Source organism: Osmia bicornis, chromosome 12 (genome assembly GCF_907164935.1).
Source record: "Osmia bicornis bicornis chromosome 12, iOsmBic2.1, whole genome shotgun sequence".
NCBI lineage: Eukaryota > Metazoa > Arthropoda > Insecta > Hymenoptera > Megachilidae > Osmia > Osmia bicornis.
Window position 1 is genome coordinate 3,918,270 of NC_060227.1, and position 22,823 is coordinate 3,941,092.

General features: G+C 39.0%; 1 protein-coding gene across 2 annotated transcripts in view; it reads left to right on the top strand.

Moving 5' to 3' along the window:
• The window catches only part of LOC114871342 (protein-tyrosine sulfotransferase), a 143,879-nt gene that overhangs the window by 6,939 nt on the left and 114,117 nt on the right, over positions 1-22,823 (top strand). For both annotated transcript variants that reach the window (XM_029177114.2, XM_029177112.2), the window contains exon 2: positions 22,583-22,628. The gene's annotated coding sequence lies outside the window, so the exon portion shown is untranslated. The remainder of the gene's footprint in view (positions 1-22,582; positions 22,629-22,823) is intronic.

Here is a 22,823-nt window from a genome sequence, read left to right on the forward strand (position 1 = left end):
TGGCTCGGGGGGCTTAGAATACGGCCACGGTATCCCCTGCCTGTCGTAAGAGGCGACTAAAAGGGGTCACACACACACACAAAGTATGGCAAATGTATGGAAATATGTAAAATGCGAAAAAGAATGAGTTTTAAAAATAGGTGCGCAATCCGCGCGTGGGCGCTAATTTTCGGTGGGCAAAAAGGGGTTGTTAGCCCTTAGATTACGCCACCCTCAATAGAGGGAAACCAATCAATTCAATTTATTTAACAGATCTTCTCTAACATCAATAATTAAGTTGGTAATAATTATTGGTCCACACTGTGCATTTATAGCAATGATCCTCACAACGAAGGACACATGTTTGCGAAGTTTCTTTGTCGTTCGAGTCATATTTGCAGACCGCGTTCTACGTTCAGTTGAATAATGGTTGAAACAACGAGCGAGCGAGCAAATTAGAGTCCGCGAGATAATCCCTGAATTTTGGAACGGACGGAAAAGCGGAAAACTAGATAATTGGATGGCGGTCCCTTTTCAAGGGTCGTCCTCGTTCTGGAACGTTTATACGCCGACGGACGCGTGGCGTCGGAACGCGGAAACGCGAGGAATTCAGCCTAGCGATTTCGCGGCTGACGTACGCGTTGGAAATAGAGCCGGGTTGTTCCTCGGGCAGGCTTGTCCGTGGGTTCTGTCTCGTTTCGACTGTTTTCCAGCTTTTTCCACACGGACAATGGCCGACCCCTTTGTCGTTTTTCCATTCGATTCACCGGTTCCTTTGGAAATTCGAACCTACAATCCCAGTCAGGAACCTACCGGATGGAAATCAGTTTATCGATGGTACACGGAGATGCTCGACAGAGTTGTTCAATTCTATCAAAAATTTCGTAACTTTTCTCTCTGCACACGAGTCGAGGATGGATCTAATTGAGCCGTTTCATTTTTTCTTCGAGTCACAGTTTTCCATCTATTTTACGTTTAGTAACTCGAGGCATATAACTTGAACTCGTGGCTGGCAGTGATCGATGAATGCAACGTGCATTTCGCCTCATCGAGCCGGTGTCTTGCAAGATAGTGCTCAAGTGCATCGAAGTGCCACTGATTTCCAGGTCGGAAATGGCCTTCTGGCTGAAACGTCCAGCTGTAGGGTTCGTCGTTTTCGCATCGTTGCAGTAGATTTACGTCGAAATTGAGTTGGACGAACATTTCCTCTTCGACGAGTTGATTTCTACAAATTCGTTTTAATCACTGTTGCTTTTTTTTAAATAAAATCCTTATTTTGGAATGTAGGGGCGAGCGGGTACCCGAAAATTCCGGTCGATGTCAGGAAATTCTGAAAGTTTATTTACCGGGTACCCGTAATGTCGAGAGTTAAATATCGATCCGGGGCTCGGGTACCCGAAGTTTCTGGATGAAAATGAAATTTTTCAGAAAATATAGCAAAGAAATTCCGTTGAATTATTTTAGAACGGTGTATCTTTTCTTGGTTTTGAAACTTCTCGAATTGCAGCAGAAAAGCTTCGCGCGAAACTTACGTTTCCTTCCGGAAGGAGAAGAATCAAGGGCCGTGATGCGATTTGAAATTTACAGAGACGTAGGTTTCGACACGGGTTTTTCAGTGACGGGACCTTTCAGCGATGGTAAAATCGGTTGGAACGTTCGTAAATTTCACGCGAATCGTCGCTGCTATTCAGATCGTGCCATTCGAGAGATGTTCAAACTAGAAATTTCCTAAAGTACACGACGGCAAAGTGGCTGGTAACTGTGCGCCACGGTTCAGAACTCAGCACACCACTCGCGCGATACAAACATCAGCTAGTTCGCGAAAGCTTGCGAAAGACGAAAGAACGAATAGTTTGCACACTGCCACCCAGTTCTCTCTTTCACTCGGTTCTCTTATTCGCCAGCTTTCAACGACCATGTTTCGCTTTTACGTTCCCTTAACAACGAGTTGCACTTCTCTCTTCCCGTGTTCTTTCTGCCTTTCAATTTCGATCGGCCCCTCCACCAAAATCTGGAAATTTAAAAATTTTTAAATACCAGAATTCCTATACCTTAGAATTTTGAAAATTATTAAATAATTTCAGAATTTTAAATCTCAATCTTCCGAAATTCTGAAATGTTAGATCCTAAGAATTAAAAAGTTCCAAAGTACTAAAACTTCTAAGGGACCGGGCCGACCCCAGAAGAAGGTCCAAATTACGTCATTGGATTCCAATAGATTTTCTCTGATTTTCTCAATCTCAAACATTTCCTCGAAATTCTTTGTGATTTTACATTTATTTCGTAATTCCTCCACTTCTTAATATTCGACAATTATATTTCTGGTGCCTGCGCCATAGAGAAGTTCCTCCAAAAAAAAAGGAAATTGAAATGCACAATCGAAACACAGGGATATTTGAAAGGTTCAGTTTCGACAGCTATCGATAAACTGTCTACGGGGTATCGATAGTAACAGGAATAAAGAGAGGGCAAGAGAGGTTGTCGCGTGCACGTAAGTCTCGTATCCGGCGAACGATTTGCAAAAACCGCTGGAACGCGTCCAATTTTCACGGTACTTTCCCTTCCTCCCGTACCGAATTTTCCCTTTGTCCGATACAATGGAGCGACCCGTTGGTGGTAGCTTTGTGCGCGACACACTGCGTAATTTTGCCCGCCTATTAACCAGCCAACGAAAAAAATAATTTACAGCCGCGGATGTCTGTCTTGGGAGGACGTTTCGGTGCTGTCTCTTCCCCGAAAGGAGCACCCTTTTATTCTTTCCTCTTCCCGTCTTCTTTGTTTCCTATTACAACGTTGTATCGCGAAGCTTTTCTTTTCTCTCGTTGTCGCGAAGTATCCGTGTCGGGACAATGAAAGCTCCTTAAAGCAAAGTCGCCGAGGATTCTTGGCGCGAAACACGAAGCTTTGTGAAACACCAGGGACTCGTAGAATTTAACATATTCATTACAATCTCCCCCTTTTCGCCACCTTGGCCCGTCACTGTTTCGTGGTATCTAAGGACAAACCGAGAAACCACGTTGAATTTTCGACCGACCAAGTCGTTGGCTCGTAAAAACAAAAGAAATAGAGATGACAAGAGAGGAGAACAAATGGTGCTTACAAGTGAGGTGTTTAATTCTAGACACGATCGAGGATATAATAGATTTATCTATCAGTATTTCTTTTTCTTATGTATGGAACCTGTGTTAGGTAAAATATTTGAAATAGTAAATAGTTTACTTGTGAAAATAAAATATTTTATTTACTGCAATACTATTTTCAAATAGCATTTTGAAAACTTATTCCATAAAATAAAATATTTTATTTATAATCTTCAGATATTCCTGAATTCACGAGAATCCGAAAATTGTAGGTAGATCATTTTTTCTTTTCTTTTTCTTCAAAATAAAATAATATTCTAAATAGAAAGCGAAATTTCAGCAAACGAAGTAATTTATATTTTAATAAAATGAAATTATTTTATTTGCTAAAATTTAATTTTTGATATTTAAAATATTTTTTCTCTTCTCTTTTACCCAGCTCTGTATGAAACTCACAGTCTGCTAAATGTAACAAATGTTTACAAGCTACAAACCGTGTAACAGTTGCACAGTAGAATAATAATTCTCGGAACTTTCTTGTATTGTGAACTGGATTGGTAGAGAATTTATGAAAGTAGCTGTATGATAATTTTCAAGTTCCATATCCTGAATATATGTATGTATAGGCGACAGATAATTGGAGCATTAAATTCAAGAAGGACAAACTTCTTTGCTGAGCAGATGGTACCAACTCGGAATTTAGTAATCTAGACTATAGCCCTCGGTAATGGAATTCATTCTCTTATCTTCTCGTTTCTTCTCTCTATTGCTTCGAGTCTTACGTTTTCCGCGAAGACAGCCGTATCTATCAGGATAACCGTGAATAGCAGAATCAGAGAAGAAGGAATCTGTGTACGATGGATTTCTTGTTAAACAGTTTCTTCAAATGTTGATTGCTTCTTCAAATTTCTAATAAAATGATACACTGTTAATCTCAAAGAATCAATACCAGTGATGTCCCAATTGATTTTAGGGTCCTTGTGCAGAAAACGAAAAGGTTCAGAAACGACTGAGTAATTCAAAAAATTTCTGATTCTGTTTAAAAAAAAATATTTTACTTCTAAAATTTTATAAAAACTAAATTATACATAAAAACGCTCTGTAAGTCGATGGATATTTCTCAAAATTGTGTCCAAGAAACGTGAATTACTTTTTCCTTCTTCACTGTTACTTCAATAAAGGTGTTAACATCACTTTTATTGACGCTTAATGAAATACTACAGTTGAATACTGATTTCAATGGAATTCCTTGTTCTTATCTTGGATGCAACTGTTGGGAAAGTCGGTTGTCGCGAAACTCGGTCCAGCAGGAAACTTGAAACGTGCAGTTCCCGATGATCCTCCGGGGGCACGGGTAGCCCATTGGTCGGCAACAGGAAACGGTTCTTAACTAGATGTCACAGGATTATGGTGTACGGAATGGAAGGTTTACAGGACTCTTGGGAGCAATGGAGCGTAATGCTCATTATGCGTATCTCGTGTCGTTTCTGGCAACGAGTTTAAGGCGAAACGTAGCTAAAGCATTTACCATGTGTCGTGGTAGAAATATGTTAATGACTAGTGTGGCATAGAGTTTCTAGTTTTAGGGTGACATCTTCAATTTTCTACCGTGTTAGGTAATCGAGATTATACGACACGTTTCTCTTCTTTATCGCGGATTTTGTGTTTGCAAAAAATAAATTTACGTAATGAGTAGATACTTTTTTAATTAAGATTTCCGGAGCCTGGGGCTGTGAAACCTTCGAAAGCACCTTTCGCTGAAATTGCAATTTATTGTAAATGCAATTAAACAACATTTAATTAAAAAATTATGGTTTACAAATAAATTGTATATTTTAATAATTTAATGATCGAGAAGTTTGAGAGAACAGAATTTATTCTTGTAATAGCATTTAAGTGGAAACTTTATAAAATTATAGTAGATTTAACAATTTGAAATTTTTCAAATCATCTTGAAAAATCATTAAATTATTATATGATGATGATTATGATGATGATGCTGCTCCTGCAGATGGTAATGATTAATAAAAATGAAAAGAAGATTTATTTCTACAATAGCAATTATCTGTAAAATTTGCAAAATTATACTGGTTTCCAAAATTTTCAATTATTTGATATAATAAATGGAAAGCTTAAACCAGAGCCACTCTACAAAGTAGGGCCCGAGGTTGTTGCCCCTTTTAGATCCTCCCTTGATCCGAGGCTGTTCAAATTACTCGGCTCGTGAAACGATCGCGGTTTCGATTCTCCAATAAGTGTCTATAATAAAGGAAACCATGCATCATCGTGTTATCGACATATACACTGCACGAAGGAAATCCACTTGCACGCCTGTCTTACCAAATTGGAGCCGTTTCGTTGGCCAGTTACGTCAAAAACAGGCATTCGCGTTATCAGTATCAAAATTGGTATCGATCAAGTGGAAGTAGATCATAGTGAACCGTTTAAGAAGTCGTTTCTTCTCGTTAGTCAAACATTTGCTTGTTTCGTGTCGAAAGAACCCTTCCTTTTTCTTTGTGCTCGCGGAAATACCTGACAAGGTGACTCGGCTGCTAGACTATCTCTCTCTACCCTTTAAAGAAATTTCAGAAGGGAACGAGGAGAATTTGAAAAGCGCTTTAGAAGCAACGTCAGGTAAGCCCCTTAACCGTGCAAGCTATATTTAGAAATTGTTGCGTCAAACAAGAAGCGATTTTTCTTTGGAAAAAAGTCGTTTACAACCCTCTGATCGCATATTTCATCCTCGGAGTAACTTAAAACGCGCTACTCCATTTTACGATCACCCTGAAAATTTCTACTCGAATTCTTTCCTCGTCCCAAATTTTCTTCAATGATTATTTTAACTCGGTATTGAACGTTGGAATGTCTGACACAATTTGATGATACCTTAGAATCGGTTCTCGTTTCCTGGTATTGGTATCAGGAAATCGCGTTTATTCGACAGAAATTCCACTTATCCGACAGTATCCCAGAATCAGACGCTGGGAGATCGTAAACTCGCTAGTAAAATCGCGGAACGATGATTTCCTCGTTAACTTTTTCGTCATTAAGGCTGACCGTAGTCGCATAAACTGCTGCTGGATACTATCAACGACGATGATCATAATACAATGGAATGCGTTTGTTATGACCACTTTGAGACTTGCATTTCTTTCTAACAATAACCGACTGATGATATTAAACAGGGGATAAAAAGTTTTTATTAATAAACTCGGTTTATTACAAATATAGGAAAATTTGAAAATTCTAAAATTCATAAAGAATTGTCAAACGCTCGATAACTTCTGGTATTTCTAAGAAACGTGGAATTATCGATAATTCTCCACATATTATTTTATTTTATAAATAAACATTTTATACCTGTTTAGTTATAAATAATTTTATATGATCAAAGAGTCGTGTTGGTTTTCACGAGTCGATGAAAGCCTATCCAAAGATCATTCCCGAAGACGATAGCTCGATCGGTTTGCAACGTTTCAAGCGTGAAAGCGATAAGCGATTACTCGCGGATCGATAACAACGAGTTGCCGTGAATCGATTGCAGTCTCGAGCAAGAGTAATTCGGTTTTCCTTGTCTATTCGCGTGATCGAGCCTAATCGAATGCCGGTCCGATCGATCCTTTTGACGTACGTTTAATCATTTTGCGAAGGTTAATCTAATGGATTAAACGAGTACGCCTCTTTGAGCGTGAAAACCGTTTGAAAATCCAGTAGGTAGGCTGGTTGCGTTTATTGTGTTTTTTCTCCCACAAATTCGAGGTTGTTTTAACTGTTTTTCCAGTGCGTTTACGATAAAGGTTTGCGGTGAAAAAATGCACAAGAAAAAGAGTTTTATGTATTGTAAAAATAATTTTTAGAGAATTAGTGTAAAATTTAAAAAACGGGGCTCTCTTCATGGTCCGCCGTGCGAGGATTAAATAAAAATATAAACGTAGGAGGCCCGGTATGCCACGAATTTCGTGCTTTATCTACTTAAGAGCACGCGTCCATAATTCACGGCGTCGAATGGATTCGAGCCAGCACTTCGTTTCGAATGCAACCGATCCAACACGCGGATGCTTTCCTCGCTGCCATTTCGCACGGATTTCCGCTGCACCCTCTCGTATTTGCAACTGTTGCGTTCCCTACTGAAAACGACCATTTCCACGCAGCTTGCGTCGCTGCAGGCGCACGTGTCTTCTGAGAATCATGAAAATCTGTAGCACCTGAGAGGCTGTAAAAGAGCTGTTTCCTGATATCTTTACCCCTTTATCAGTGTCGCGATTTGGAAAGAGTTTAGAAAAAGAAATTAAGAAAACTTTTTGGTAATCGCTTCTTAATCCTCTTGATACAATTTCCTTTCTATTTGAAATTATTTTTTGTATTATTTATACGAAGATTATCCCGCACGATGTTATGTTGTTTATTGTCATAGTTGCCAGTTAAAAATACACTAGACTCTTGGTATATTGCCACGTGAGCGATTTGGTTTCTACACAGATTTTCAAGGAAACAATGATACACTTCTATCTTTCTTTCCTCATTATAAGCAGAAATAAGCCGAAAAGAAATATTAAAAAATGTTAGTATAAAGAATTTGAATGAAATGTGGGACGAAATTATGGGATAATCTAATATTTGGAAATAGAGAGCGAAGTTGATCGTAAATCAACGAATGTTCCCTGTGATCGAAGACGCGGCCGTTCTCCAACAGTCTTATCCGGAAGCTGGATTCCGCCTCGGTTGGTCGCGGCGGACGAGCGTTTCCAAGATTTATGCGGCGCGAAGTCGAAATCGATCGCGGCCAGACTAGCGTGCTCGACTTACGGAATTACCATCGATTCTCCTCACCACGGAAGCCCGCTACTAATTGTAACCGGCGTGATGGCTCGCGTGTTCCTCCGTGATTTGTACCAGGGCCACGATCAGGGATCGCTCGATAAATAATTCCTAGGATCGAATCCAATTGAATTTCACTCGCGGTTCCTTTCATTCCTACTTTTTACCGAGGTATTTCCGCGAAAAACCAGGAAAAGAGATTTAAAAAAAAGAAGGAATTGTGTCAGTACTAATTCGCTAAATTTAATTTTTCATTATTTTTCATAGTTCTCTTATAAGGAGAATTACCCAAGTGTTACACTCACTTATTAATGAAACTTTGCCAGCTTGAAGAGCTCGTCGAGCTGAACACGCCTATACCCCGTTTTGTGGGCAGACGGGTAATTGTTTAAAAGATATTAACAATTACAGTTAGTTACTCCTTACATTCTGAAGTATGACAAACTCACACATACAACTCGCAATCTAGAGATCCACGGTTCAAATCCTGGGTCCCAACATTTTTTTCTTAAATGATAATTTATCTCTTTTTGAATAATTATTACATAAAAATTATCATTAAAAAACAAAAAAAAAAAAATTTTTGTCAACCAAGGATTTGAACCGAGAACCTTTAGATTGCGAGTCATGGATCCGCTCCGTGGTTAAACACATGACTCGCCAACTAAAGGTCCTCGGTTCAAATCCTTGGTTCCCATTTTTTTTTTTTTTTAATGATAATTTGTCTCTTTTTGAATAACTTAAATTATATAAAAATTGCAGTGTATAAAGAATTTATAACAAATTGGGGGGGAATAGGAGATACGAAAAATAATTAAAGATTAAATTTAAGGGATTACGGTCATGAAATTCAAAAATTAAAAATTTCACCCAACTGAAATCTATTTTATTTATTCCACTATCGATCGATCGGTTCTTGGCAAAGTGTCGCGAAACGCCTGAACTGCAAAACAAAGTGTATCTCGAGGATCTCGTGTGAACCGTCGTGTTCGAAATAGCTCGACGCGTCGCGAATTCCTCGCACGACGCGTTCCTTGTAACGAGCCAGCAACTTCTTTGGCGTCCCGACGTCGGGACGCACAAACACGCGCTTAAGAGGGCAAAGCAGCTTGTCACACGACGTCGTGTTCGGCTTTGTACCGGAACGCGCACACGGCTACGCCTGTTCTTGAACGTGATCTTACCGCTCGTCATCTTTAAGGGCTCGATTACGAAAATTGCCGTCGACGAGTTACTCGACGTCGAGCGACGCAGGTGCTTTTCAACTTGCTATGATTTACCGTTTTTTCGACAGTTTTTTTTAGAGTAAATATTGAGCGACGGAGCGTGTTTGATTTTTCTCGATACCCAATTTTCCCGTGTTTATCGCTCCAGTTGATGCAAACGATGTTGCAATGGAAAATTGCACAAAGTGCTGTTTCGATGCATTTGGAAAAATATAAAAAAAAAACAAATTAGAGCGACGTTTGCTTTGAAAGTTAACTCTGGACGAAGCGAAAAATATATATACATTTTTTAATTGCCCGATACAATTTTTATACCTGATGTTCGATACAAGGGTTCGACAAAATAATGAAATCATAGCTTAGGAAACAAAATACTGTATAAAAAGACTAGTGAAAAAGGTGATGGGAGAACTATCTTTTTATTTAAGATAAAAGAAAATTTCTTTGAAACTATTATAGCTAGCTTTATAAAATTTGGTATATAATTAAGAAATATGAATAATAAATAAATAATTCAATTCAAATTTTTTCGCGTAAATGTTTATATCCAAGTGATACAGGGCTCCAACTGGTCTTAGGAATGCAAAGTTGTATTTAAAAATTAATCACGTACTATAAATTAATTTTGTGAAATAATTGACCAGTTAATTACAACTACAGTGAAATAGAATATAAGACTTTCTTGCCCAGAATCATCAAGTAGGTTTCGATGATGCGGTGCACGAAGTCTGGAAATTGCTGGCTCCCGTTAATCTGCCCCCATAAATTCATATATCCACGAATTATTCCACGTGTTGCGCGAAATACGTTTAGTTAACTGGACCGGAATAGTTGGGACAATTTAATAGGACGTAATTGTTGGAATTGTTTGAAACTACTCGACGCGAATCGAATTGCAAACGAGGAGAGCCGAAGCCGAGTGCACACCATCTATCTTAATTCGAAACGAAACTGGAACGATGAAAATCATCTGTGACGAAGTGTAACCCGTCCCACTTGATTCCACGTGTACTAAACATTACGTACCATACAGTCGACGAATCGACGGGAATACGTCGATGTCCGTTCGAGGTACAACGAACGTGGCCAGGATGGATTTCCAGGCACGTCGATTTAAATTAATGGAACGCGTCACGCGGATGACTCGTCGACGAGAGGGATGTCGAGCTGTCGTTGCTGTCGAAATTGTTCGCGGCCATTTGAAAATGTCTGTCAGGATCGAATAGATTGCTTCTGTCCATTTGTGTTTCTTAGTTTTTCACCGACATCAGTTTATCCTTCCCTTTATCATTTTTGAAAACATTAATCCTTTCACTGCGGTGCACTCTCGTATGGAACAAGCAATATATAAGGCGCGATATTCGTAGTGTTAAAGGATATTAATCGTTTATTATAACAAATATTTTATAATCAAAATTAATTGATTCTAAAATCAAAACTGGAATTTTTGAATTTTTCTCCTCGAGTAGTATGTATCAGAATATAATTTTCTGTGCCCCAAAGTAAAGTTCTCTGATTGAACTCTTGAAGGACTCTGATTGAAATTAGTTTGTCGATTTGCTGTCGATTCGCGTCTGGTAAACGCGTGCAAACGAATTGGTAGTTAAACAGGGAAGAAATTTACAGTAGCCTTTGCGTTGTTCATTGTTTCATTGTAGGTCGTTATCCATCGTTAGCGGTCGTTCATCCGCTTGTCGGCGTTGGTTTGTGGATCGCCGCAAAAGCCGCGTTACACGCGGCAAAACCAACCCTCCGCAAGAACCACCGCCTGCCATCGAGTGTCTGGCGTTTACTGATCGATGCGTGTGGAAAAACTGCGTTTCAATGTAACGCGCGTTAAGCAAAAAGCACTCGTTTAATCTTAAAAAAATTCAATGCAATCTAACAAAGAGCTCGATAAATAACGCAAGAAATCTCGGCACCATTAACACCACAATTACATTTGCAGAATTCTCCCTAATGGCACCATCATTCCTCTTTTAACATTTTCCATTTAGTACAATTTTGGATCCAAATGATTTACATCTTCAATCTTTTACGAACCATTTATTCTACATTTGTGCATTCGGATCGTTGCAATCTACGTCTAATAAATAAAGTCCTGAAACACTTTTAAAATCTTACAATTTCACAGTCAATTTGAAAGGGTTAATCCTCGAACGGCGGACCATGAAGAGAGTCCCAATTTTAATTTTTCCATTTTCTAAATTTTATTATGTTTTATAAGCGTGGGCCATGATTGAGCCAGTCTCCTCTGTTCGAGGGTTAATTAAATTAAACAGGGTATCTGTTACTCGTTGGTCGTAACGAGTCTCCTTATCGCGGCCGCACCTCCGAATCAGTCATCCCCATCGCAGAAACTCGCCCTTTATCACCGTCTAACCCCTTTCCCGTTTAACCCCTTTCCCGTCTTGGCTAATGACTATTCAATGGCGGAGTAGGCTTGTGTTCCACGTCGACTCGGTGAACTTGGAGAGCACCGTCGCTAATAATAGAGGCGGGCGGATCCTCGCGGTGCAGTCTCGTTTGTAGAACGTCTCTCGTTCGGAACTTACAATCACCGCTCCGCAAATTGGCTCGCGAACGCGTTCCTCTTTAACGGGGTGCCTCCTGTAATCTCTGTGGTTCTGGGGCGGTCTCGGTTACCCGGTGACAGCTGTTGGAAAAGATGAGAGTAGTTGTACGGGTACAAAGCACGACTAGAAAGCAGATTCACGGAAGATTGCTGGTATCGTCGACACACGACACGGTACGAATACAACGTCCAAAGCGGAGGGATACGGTAACGAAAACCGAGGAGTTGTCGGTGAATCTGATGAAAGACACAGGCGATGAATAAAATATAGGAACCTCTGTGTCTCTGGAGAAATTCATAGAAAATAGAGACAGAAGTCTGGGAAGTTGAACTTGAAATATTTTGTAACAAGTAGAAAAAGGATTTTTATTAAGTTTAATTTAATTAACACTTTCAAATCCAAGTGAGTAGTATTATTCACTCTAAATGGACAATAATATTATGAACATCTTTTTTTTTACTTTTATCTTTATCTTTCATCTTGCTACTTTACCTACATCTTAAGTGCACTTTAAAGCAGTTTAAATTATGAATAAAGTTTTATGAAAGGGTATAAAACTGGGGAGCCATGTTACCACCTTTTTCTCTATTATCTGTGAAACTAATTGCAAGGACAGTTGCGTGTAATTAGGTTGCTAGTAAGTTTGTCAGGGTGCATAGTGTATAGCATACGTTTATTTATTGTTCTGCAGGGCGTGGCACAGTGCAACGATGCATTTTGTGCGTAACTCTTTGGGGGAATCGCTGCACCACAGTCACCAGGGACGGAATTAGCGATGATTTGTTTGCATAAAAGGGTAATTGTACGGGGAAACGGGGTTGGTCGTTGAGCTTTTCATTGCTGGATTCGTGGTTTAAACGAGTCTTTTTAATGACCTGTTTCGGGTTGGAGTATCGTTTGAATTACGGGCAAAGGGGTATGATACAGTTGTTGCTAAATTAACACTTTAATACTCGAATTTGAGTTCATCGTTCAATCGTTCAGTGTAGAAGAATTTATATTATTTAGAATAAACAAAAATATGACTTAGGATTGGATTAAAATTTCTACAATAGCAATGGGTTTAAAAATGAATAAAATTATAGTAAATTACACAATTTGGAATTCTGTAAATCATTATCATAGAAGATGAAAAAATCATTAAATCATCATCCTATAATAATGATTTATAAAAATAATAAATTACAGTAGATTCCAAAGTTTGAAATATTTCAAATCACCATCATGAAAAATCTTTATGTGATGATGAAAAATCATTAAATCATTATATGATGGTTATGAATTATAAAAATTCAAAGGAAAGTGTTTATTTTTGTAACAGCAATTGAATTAAAAGTTTGCAAAATTATAGTGGATTTGAAACTTTGAAATTTTTTGACCCAATAAATGTAATACATAGAACAAAGCCACTCTCGATAGTGGGACCCATAGCCTTAGTTTGACCTTTCCTTAATCCGACACTGATATGACCTGATATTTCTAAAAGGCTCATCGGGGTATATATACGATCTTCTTAAAGGGTTAAATTTGTTCAAGAGCCACCTACTTTGTATCTCTTTTATAAGCTCCACTGTAGACTAAATTTGAGGTCTCTTTTACCCGCTTAAAAAGAAGCACCTCGTTTCGCCTCGCCTCGCCTCGTAAGGGTCGAATAACTTATTAAACAAAAGCGCCTCGGCGAACTCTTGAAACATGGAACGAAGTTTTCGCTACGTTTCCTTTAGGCTACCGAACGAGGAATTTCGTGGAGCTCGGAAAACGTTGGTCCACGTTTCCTCGTGTAAGAGCAACGTTCGTCAAAATAGCAAACGCGCCCCTTAGCAAAGTTGCCCCGAGGAGGAGTGGCATTTTGCAGCACAAAATTGCACGTGACATGAGAAGAAAGTTCAAGAGGGTCGGTTTAGCGAAATTGCTGCCAACATAAGGGAGCAACCACTTTTGTACGTAAACAGCGCTTTATAAATATTCTGACAAGTTGTTGTTCTTGATAAAAATAACTTTAAAGACTATCATCAAATTTGATCCCTATGCAAAAATTGTTAAATTATATGTGAAATTCGTGAAAGTATTATCAGTTTTAGGGTAACGAGATATCACTACTGATAATTTGTATAAATACTTAAATAATTAATGAAATTTCACCCATGATAGCCTTTAAAGGTTAACGTTATACTTGGGCTGAATTAGGGTCACTGTTCGAATATTTAAATATAAAAAGGTCATGCACCTGGGTCAAGTGATAATTCTAAAATGGTAGAAAGTAGGCAAAAATGGCATTAGGAAAAATTAAATAACATCAAATGGAACATCGCAAGGTGTTTCACAGATTTCAAGCTCATCTGTATTTTTTAAAATAGAATTATCTACTTTGTGATGCATCGATCGAACCGTTTTTTAATTCTTTATAAAAAAAGGTATGAAGAAACTTGGGTAAAAATTGATTAATTCAAAAGATATCTTAGGGAGAGATTTCTGGGCTCTCCCTGTTTCTCCCTAAGATATTTTATGAATTAATCAACTTTTTACCCAAGTACCTTAATACTTTCTTGTAGAGAATTAAAAGACGCTTTGATTGATGTATAGCAAAGTACAAAATTCTAAAAAACTTCTTAAAACTGAGAAGTACAAAATTTACTTTCTTATACATCAATCGAAGCGTTATTAAATTCTTTATGAAAAAACATTAAGGAACTTGGGTTGAAACGTGATCAATTCCGAAGATGTCTTAAGTAGATGTCTAAGGAGACCACTAGACTCTCCCTATCTCTCTTTCCGAAGTAATCAATCTTTTACCTAAGTACCTTCATAATTTTTTATTCAGAATAACAAGTTACAGCAACTGACGTCAAGGGAGTTACAAAATTTCAAAAAAAATTACCTTAATACTTGGGTTTCTGTAGACGATAAAAAACTCTTCGATTGAGGTGTAACAAAATTTTTAAAATAAAAAACGTGATACTCCATTTGACACCGTTTAATTTTTCCTTATACCATTTTTTTCCATCTTATACCATCGTGAACTTATTTATTAGCTTAATTGCATGCTACACTATGCATTTGAGAAATGGAACTGGCCGAATATCTAGATAGCACTTATAGCGTACATATCGGCGAATGGGAGGGACGCGTGGAACCTGGATTAATATCGCAGATGTCTTGTCGAGTCAACGTGTCCCGAAGGGAGAATGAAGTTTGACCGTAGCGACGGGGTGAGCAGGTGGCAGTGGGATATCGTCCCGTGGACGGGTTCTAGATCGTCCAACCCGAAGGATCTCTTGCATGGAGAGAAACTAAATTCGGTTTGTCTATCGGTCGACGAGGCCGTCGGCTCTCTAGATACCCGAAGTGAATCCTGGCAACGATCTGGCAAAGGTCCAACCGCTTCCGTTTTCCAGCTCGACTAGCCAGGATACGCTTTCGACCATCGTCATTATCATTTCGAACTGCCAGCGGGCAGGATATCCTGAGATCTGGTTGCCATCGATCACCGTGTTCCTCTTTTAATACCCCTCCGAGGAAATTGGTCGATGAACTTGTCGCCATGCTTCTTTGACATCATTAAGCTCTACCGGTTTAATTGGAAGTAGTAAATGATTCTCTATAAACGATGATCTATATTATTACTGTTTCAAGGTGATTAACTATGGTGATGATTATTCAGGCTCGTTCGACGCCGAAAGAGAATTTTCGTTTAATAATCGGATAGGATAATTTAGAGGATCACGGGGCATGACGAGATGCGATTACGGAATCTCTTTGGAATTTATTTCCTGTCGGAGGGTCTCGTTTGAAAGTTAATTCCGTGGCGTTCTATATAGCGTAGGAGGCTAAGTAAAAGCGTGGATAGAAGTCAAAGGGCATCGGTGAAGAGCGTCATGGCTCTTCACTGATCTCGTCGAACTTTCAACTAGACGAAAGTATACCGATAGCGAAATCAGTGCCCTTATTTAATATTCTTATCACACCATGCGAGATATTTCAAATTAAATTGAAATTAGAACCGAATTAGATATGTTGACTCGCGTTAATCGAGATTTAAACATCCGAAAGTTGAGGGGAAATTCATGGGATAGAAAGCTATCGAGAGGTTCTTTGGAAAGGAATTCTTCGGTTCGACGGAGCGAAATGAAACGGGCAGGTAACGAGACCGAAAGTCAGAGAAAGGTTAGCTACTTGGTGGATCCTTTTGATTCGGTGAAAGGGATCTGGTATCTTCAAAGAGTTCTCGTTGCCGTGGTACCAGCCATCGGACCGTAAAAACAGAAGAGGGAACTGCTCGCTTTTAATTTCGCTCGGCGAAAAGCGGTCATCCGAGGGAACTTGGCGCTAAGTCGATGAGCTGCGTGCGGACCTCTCTGTACACTTTGCGGTGTAGACTTTAGAAAACATTCAGATTCTGGCAAGATTCTGCTTGTTTATTCCTTCAAATCGTTCCTCGCTCGGTTGCCTTTTCAACATCCAATTAAACTGCCTCTGGTGCAGCCAAGTACGCTAATTGTTAATTGTTTTCAAGCAGCTTTTCGACCATCTCCTCGACGTTTATCGCGTTATTTTTTACGAACATAGAAATGGAGCTTTATAAGTTTCACGGTTCGCGTTTGAATTGGAATGAAAACCGAGCGAACATCATCGATTAGGCAGCGGTGTTTGACGGCTACGATTCGCGTGATAGAAGCCATGCATAATGCGACGTCGCATCGGGGACGAAACTCTGGTGGTCGAGTCGACGGGTGTAATCGCGTCAAGAGCGTCGTGTTTTATGGACGTCGACAGAAACGGGATGGCGGGCCGTGTCGGCGACGAATCGAGCCATGAGCTACGAGATAGGATTACGTTACGGTTCGTCGGCTCCGAACACCGGGATACGGAAGCTGCAGCAACGTCCGCGTCACCGTAATCTATGTTCCAACCAACTTAATCTGGACGCGTGGAAAATTGACGAGACCGCGTTGCCGATTTTCAAATTCGATCTAAATGCCATTCAAAAGCTAGCTCGTTTTGGTCCATAAATAAAGAAAAATATTCGGATCCTTCTAACTAAAAGGTGGTTATATCCAATCAAAAGGTGCACGGGTTCAAATCCCAGTTTCTTAGCTTTTTTTTTATTTTTTTTTCCATATCTAATTATTGAATTAATTATAATTATTACATCTATTAATAATTTAAACATTATTTTAATATTATTATTCGAACTTTAATAATTAATTAAAAAAGGAAACTACATGTGTCACCTCCCTAATAATTTAAATAGTACACCAAATTTAAAATAATGAATAAATTATTAATAGATGAAATAACTAATTATATATATTAATAAAAAAATTAAGAATCCGGGATTTGAACTCGCGGAACTCTATAAAGTTGAAGTGTTTAATTAACAAGTGAGCTTAATACTTGGGCAATTCCCCTTAAACAGATTATGTTTCTGCGGAAGAAACGGAAACTATTCGATTCGATTACGGTTAGGAAATCAGTTAAAAGTGGCTAATTGGAATCCTGGTGTCGATGGTATTAGAGGATACGCTGGCTAACGCGGCAGATTCCGCGGTAGTAAGCTATATTTCTAGCTTCTCTCATTCCCGTTTCTTTTCTCATCTTGCTTGCTTAGTCTCTTATTGCTCCCCGGTGCTACGCCCTTCCATTCCCTTCTTTTCCTTTTCTCTCCTACCCCTCGTTTTCTTGCCGGTGAAACTTAATTCAATTTCAGCCGGATGGGATCGATAAGTCGTAACGAACGACAGGAGACGTTCACTGAAACGACAGTCACAGCTACTCCTCTGTAAGCAGAGCTTTTTTGCACCTTACTCTCGGGGTTAATGCCGTCCCCGTTTACCCCCTACGCTTGACCCATATTCACCCTCCATCGAGGATCTCGTTAAAACGCGAGGGTAACAATGCTCGGTGAAAATTATTTTCTCAAGGTCGCTCATCTTTTTCTTTGACCATAAAATTAAAAAAAGAAAAATTTCAAACGTGAATTTTATTCTTTCTATTATTACAGAGATATTATTTATGGTATTACGTATTAACGATTCAATAATTTTAAAACAGTACAATTGTTTTGATATCACTTAGTCAGGCACCTTCGAATTAAATTATAAAGCAAAGGATTAATTCTCGGATGGCGGACCACGGAGAGAGTCCTAATTTTAATTTCATTTCGTACGAAACTCTTTCGATTAAAAATTATATATTCAACTTTAGATTAATATATTTATATATGATTTATCAGTTTGGGTTTTGATTCATCCATACTTTATTGTTTGTTAATAATTTACCAAATTTCCATCCGTATCGTATTTCAGTTATCTTCCTGACTTTTTCAATTGTCATTTACATATATAGCGACGATTACATCTGCAATTACACTTCAGCAAATGCTCGATAAGAGGTAGGAAGACGTATAGACGATTCCGAGCTCACGATCCATTATCATCCCATGCTAATTTGTGTTTTATGTACCGTACCGTTCCTGGTCATTAGGCTTTGGGTGTAGAATGCAAGCAATGCGAACCTAGCACCATCAGCGAATCCTGTTATACTGTAGCATCCCTCCCGATAACCAGGTATCACAAGTAGCTTCGGTTACCATGCGTGAGAGAAAGCTCTTACCCTCGTGTGTATATGTGCACACATGTTTCATTGTCCTTTGACTACGTGAAAGGAATTTCTCTTGCATAGCTGGTTATCGATAAAACGCGTGTAATGTTTGGAGTTGAAGTTTCTTTGAACAGCCCTGAATAGACGCAATAATAAATTGACCCTCGACAGAGGGACACAACAGTGATGGAACGATAAAAATGCAGACAAGATGGAAAGAATCGTCTGGAGAAAATTGAAAAAGTTTTGGGAAAATTGGCAGCGAATAGGAATCTTTCTCTAGAATCTAGAATGTCGAAATACAGAGGGTGTCGTGTAACCGGTAGTACAAATGGAGAGAAGCTGATCTCTGGTGTGAAAATAAATTGAAAATTTACACTCGCGATCAAATCAGGCTTCAGTAGGTAAAATGACGATATTGATTTTGATAAGTTGAGTTTCTATAGATTATGAAATATTTTGACAAAAAACAAGAAACATTTTCCACATATATCTTTACTCAAAAAGAAAAAAAAATGAAAAGAATACATAGGAAGAGAAAATACTTTCAATATTTTATTCCAAATGCCAGTGTGAAAAATGGCACGAATTTATGATACGACCTGATATTTCTAACCATAGTGTTGAATTTTATTTTCGCTTCCAATTTATTAAAACTTGACTTTTTGCTGACTAATTCATTAACAACAGTTTTTAAATAGTCCTAGTTTAATTAAAGTTGGGAACTCGTCGGTGATTCACGTTAGAATCCTCTAAAGTGGACCTTTTTATCGTTTGAACCAGAAAACACCGCAATTGATGCCCATCGTGAATCGGATGGTTGGATTATTTTGTGGGTAGTAAAGTTACAAAATCGCGAGATTTCGGGCTGTAGCATCGAACGCTCTTCAAAGAACTGGAATGTTAGTTTGAAAATCCCCTTTCTCTGTTCGAATGCCCTACGTAACTTCTATTTAGACGCGAAACTCCCTGGTATATTGGCTGTTGGTTTCGCGTTCAATGTTTCCCCATGTCGGTTGAAACGTATCCACGTTTTTCGTATCGTATCAGTTCTGTTTATCTTCCGCGAGGATTCGATGAAAATTGTATCGTGGAAATATTTTTACCGAGTGAAATCAACCGTGACGACGATATTAGTTTAACCCGGTTGCATCTGAAGGAAACGAGCACCGCTTTCCTACAGGGATAATATTATCTTTTGCCACAGTAACCGGTGCCTAACTGCGTTCTTAGGTCAATTTAAAGACGTCATTTAGCGTTTTCAAGGAAACTAAAATGCCAAATGGGGATTTGAATATATATATATTTTTTATCACTTGCAATAGGATTGTATTAAATAAAATGTTAAATAAAAATTTGGCAGTTAATGGGTTAAGAAGAAAATTATTCTTAATTTATTAAATTAGGAATAATCTTAATAATTAGGAATAAAGTTAAAATCAGTTTTCTTAGAAGATTGTAAGATCGCTGCTTTTTTTTTTTAATGGAATCATCTAAATGTCTCACTCGATTTCAAAAAAAGACAATAATTTTGTGTGTCCCAAAGTAAAATTTAGCTTTCTACTGCATTATGAAAGATTGGGTTAAGCCAAAGGGAGGAACTAATGATGTACATTGTACACTGTGCAACATGATGAGCAGCAGGCATCATTAACTCCTAGCGATCCTTCTAGTCATCAAACCTGATGAATGTCGATTACTCTGCTGGAGCTTGTAAACGTAGGTGTCTTCCATTTGGTCGATATCAAATGATGCATCGCCAACAACGACAACCACGTGCTGTCAAACGGCGTCGAAATAACGAGGTTAATTAGTACACGGATGGTGGGGAATGGTCTACCCGAAATCCTTCTATCAACGTACGTCACCTGTACGAATCCTATTTTCGCTTCTATGGACGTTCTACGTCCCTCGAATCCCCAGTAATTAGTTCACTTATCGTCGAAATGTTCTCCCGCTTCAGCTCGCCGCGTCGAGTTTCGATGGCCGGTCACGTCGCTGCCATGTACGCGCGTGTAAATTCGATAATGAATTTAATTAGCAAGCTGGACCGTTCGTGTCCTCTGAAATTTCCTTTAGAATTATTGTTCGATGTCTTAAATAAGAAATGTAGAAAAAGTAATAAGGTGGATGATGGGAATATGGACTGGGGTATTATGGAGGTGCCGTTATTGAAATTTAATTAATTATTCGTTAATTTCCAATTGTTTCCGATTTTCTAAGTTCTTGAAATTTTCTCCATTTTCAAATTTCTTAATCTTTGGCGCCCAAATAATTTTAAAATCTGGTTCGCCATAGAAGTGACCAAAGTATTGCAGATCTATAAGTTGTCATTACGGGGCTCTCTGCATGGTCCGCGCTCCGTCCGAGGGTTAACACTAGGCACCAACAGTTAGGACTATTCGTCTTCATCTCCGATACTCGTAGTTTTGAAAGCAAAGGACCAAGGCGTAGGACACGTCCGATCATTCGATCCTCCGCCTGTCGTGGGCACGCGATAACGACGTTAATTAGCTCAGGATGCCTGTCGCCGGTTCGTCCTGTTGCTGAATAATTTATCGACCTGTGACAGGCACGCGTGTACACGTAGCGGTTCCATTCGCTTCGGATACCTGGTGACGTGGTGCGCGTACACATTGTGCTCCTTGGACCTCTCCTTGCGTCCCCTGGAAAATTGTTCTCCCCTAATTAATTAGCCCTCTTCATATTAGTTTCCTCGATAAACTTGTTAACCTTCGTGCGCAGCTTCAAGAGTTTGTATGTTCTCTTGATTAGAGGGCGGTCCGCCTTTGTCGCGGATTTAAATAATCGATTTCTAATTAATCCTATGTTCTCGCCGAATTAGACATACTCGCTCGACAGTTTGAACGACCCTGATACGAGGTAGTTAGCGATAAAATTTCATTTAAAGGACACTCTCTCGCAAACACCTCCGAGCGAAAGGGTTAATTTGATTTCGAGAAATCTAGTCGATACCAGGAGCGGTTCAGAATTCTTACCTGAAGCGTTTCACCCTTTCTTTGGATTAATTATTCAAATGAAGTTTCTTGTCACGTTTCAAACGTCTCTCTGATATTTACCGAACTTGGGAATACCTAAATTTCCCTAGCTGAAGCGAATCGAATCTCATCGAAGGTTCCTAGATAGGGAAGAACCACTTCCGTTCGGGCAAACGTACGAAACTTTCAACGGATCAAGATACGTCGAGCACAGAGGAGATTTCTTCGAATAACACTGGCCCAGATTCGAAACGATAGTTGTTTAATTTACAAACTGTCGTTGAAATGGATTTCTCCTGTACTTATCAATTATTTCCTTCGAACCGATGTGTTTTCCATCGATTTCCCGTCGTCGGGCCGAATCTTTTATTCGAAAATCAACGACGCGGAACGATGCAAATTAAATTAGCGGCGAATTAAAATAGGAGGTGGAAATAGAGGCCGTGTCGCCGCAAAAGCTAAATTTATGGTTGTCTCGTTGCACCGTACCAAACAACACTTTTCACCAGCGTTATCTCGGCAACCATGCTGAAGCAACCTACGCTACGTCCACGCTAACTTATTCAACGAATTATACTGGCTTTCGCGATTAATTAATCTTTGAGCTTAAACCGCGAGCCCAGGAACCGGGGAATTTTAGATTCTGTCGTTTTATCTTTGGTCGTTCAACCCTTTCACCAGCGTCTAAATAATGTTATTAGAAATTGCATTAATGATACAGCGAGTCTATTGTACGGAGGATGTCAGGTTCGATAAAGTCAGAGATGTTTTAAAGTTATTAATATGAACGAGTTAAATATTTGACAAAGCTAGCTCTTCTAACATTCATCGTAACAATGATGTTGCGTTACGATGCAATAACCGAACTTTCATTCTTTCCTTCATCGACGAAGTATCATAGAAACGAGAGTCGACGTCTCGAACAATGGGCATTGATCGAAAGACGTTATCGATTAATTGTTCCATCTCGTAGATAGAGGAATGCTGAGTCATTCGAAGCGACGATTCTCGTTTCGAATCTCGATTGGTGTCGTTACACGTTACACGATCGAGGGAAAATGTTGCCGGTATCCTGGGTTATATCACCGGGGACCCATCAACCGGTAGATCGAATAATAATCCGCAAGTTCGATGGTCGTTGGTGAACAAAGTCGGCGATTATTCTCGTTATTGCGACCACTGTGAATCGTTCACGTGATCGATGGAAATAAACCGTGAGAAGAAAAGACTATTTTTTTTTTCACATTTTCTGACTGAAGAAATTGACGATCGGGTGCTAACGATTTCTTGATCGTTTGTTACAGGAAAGCTTGGAGGAAAAAGGAGGACGATCGAGTATAAAGGCGAAACGTGAGTTAATAAATTTTTCATTAGACAAGGAATTTTATATCCTTTGAAATTTTCGTGGAAAGCCTTGAATCTTGCGCCCTTTTACGATCTTCACATTTTTCGCCTGAAGAGGCTCTCGGATAAGTAACCCTTAAGTCGCTTTGGGAATTTATTTAGCGTCACGTTCGAAGAAGGAATTTCTTTCAGTTTCGTGCA